Source organism: Coffea arabica, chromosome 6c (genome assembly GCF_036785885.1).
Source record: "Coffea arabica cultivar ET-39 chromosome 6c, Coffea Arabica ET-39 HiFi, whole genome shotgun sequence".
Lineage (NCBI taxonomy): Eukaryota > Viridiplantae > Streptophyta > Magnoliopsida > Gentianales > Rubiaceae > Coffea > Coffea arabica.
Genome location: NC_092320.1, coordinates 60,432,060 through 60,433,475, shown reverse-complemented (window position 1 = coordinate 60,433,475; position 1,416 = coordinate 60,432,060). Strand labels below are relative to the sequence as shown.

At 36.8% G+C, this 1,416-nt stretch overlaps 1 non-coding gene across 1 annotated transcript; it reads right to left on the bottom strand.

The window, feature by feature from the left end:
• Positions 1-298: 298 nt before the first annotated feature.
• On the bottom strand, positions 299-405 carry LOC140008984 (small nucleolar RNA R71). Its single transcript, XR_011816345.1, has one exon. It is a non-coding gene; the product is annotated as a small nucleolar RNA R71 (small nucleolar RNA).
• Between the last annotated feature and the right edge of the window lie 1,011 nt (positions 406-1,416).

The window sequence follows — 1,416 nt, the reverse complement described above, 5'->3', positions numbered from 1 at the left end:
GGTAAATGCTAATAATTTTGAGATTAAACTATCACTGATTCAAATGGTACAACAATTTCAATATGGAGGTAATGCTACCGAAGATCCAAATTCTCATTTATCAACATTTCTTGAAATCTGTGATACGATTAAGTTTAATGGTGTTAGTGATGATGCAATTAAATTTCGATTGTTTCTATTTTCGCTAAGGGACAAGGCCAAGGTTTGGTTATAATTTCATCCTCCAAATACTTTTGCTATTTGGGCTGAATTAGTTAAGGTTTTTCTTAATAAATTCTTTCCACCTGAAAAAACTGCTAAATTTAGAATGGATATAACTAATTTCTCTCAATAGGAAGGAGAGACATTGTACGAAACTTGGGAGCGCTATCGGGAATTACAATGAAGATGTCCTCATCATGGTTTATCAGATTGGCTAATAGTCCAAACATTTTACAATGGCCTCACCTATCCAACAAAGACGCATGTAGATGCGGCAGCGTGAGGAGCATTGATGGGAAGGTCAGCCGAGGAAGCTCAACAATTGATTGAAAAAATGACTGCTAATAACTACCAATGGGCCAACGAACGAGGTAATACAAGGAGAACCGCAAGTATACTTGAAATAGATACCTTGAATATATTAAATGCAAAGATGGATAATGTGGTTAAGATACTTAATAGGCATGTTGGTTCTAACTCTAATCAAGGAGTAGTTATTGCATGTTGTACTACTTGCGATGGAGATCGTGATGATTCTATGTGTTCTAGCAGCAAATAGGTTGAATATCTCAACAATTATAACCATCCACCCCAAAATAATCCATACTCTAATACCTACAATCCAAGATGGTATAATCACCCGAATTTTGGATGGAATGATCAAGAGAACCAACAAAGATCAGTTAATCCACCGGATTTTCAACCGAAGCAACCACTTCCGAAGTCCAAACCAACTTGGAAATTGGCAATTGAGAAGCTGGCAAATGTATCAAATGATAAAATTGAAAAGTTAGACAGTGCCACTACTCAACGGTTTGAGAGAATTGAGGGAATGATGGACCAACTCACCAATATGTACAGGAATATTGAGATCCAATTAGGGCAAATAGCAAATGCAATTAACAATCGTAATCAAGGAGATTTACCTAGCAAGACTGAAGTGAACCCAAGGGAGCATGTGAAGACCATAACCCTCCGTAGTGATAAGGAAGTAGGTGAGCCGCCTGTAGTTGAAAGTGAGAGAGAATGTGAAAGAAAAGAGAACCAGCAGTTGAGTGAATTAGAAGAGGATAGTAAGATAATTAAAGGGAAATAAAAGGTGGAAGAAAATAAGTCACAAATTAGAGATACAACACCAATTCCTCCACCGTTGCCATTTCCTCAAAGATTAACCATTTCCTCAAAGATTAAAGTTTTCGAGAAATGACAGAATTT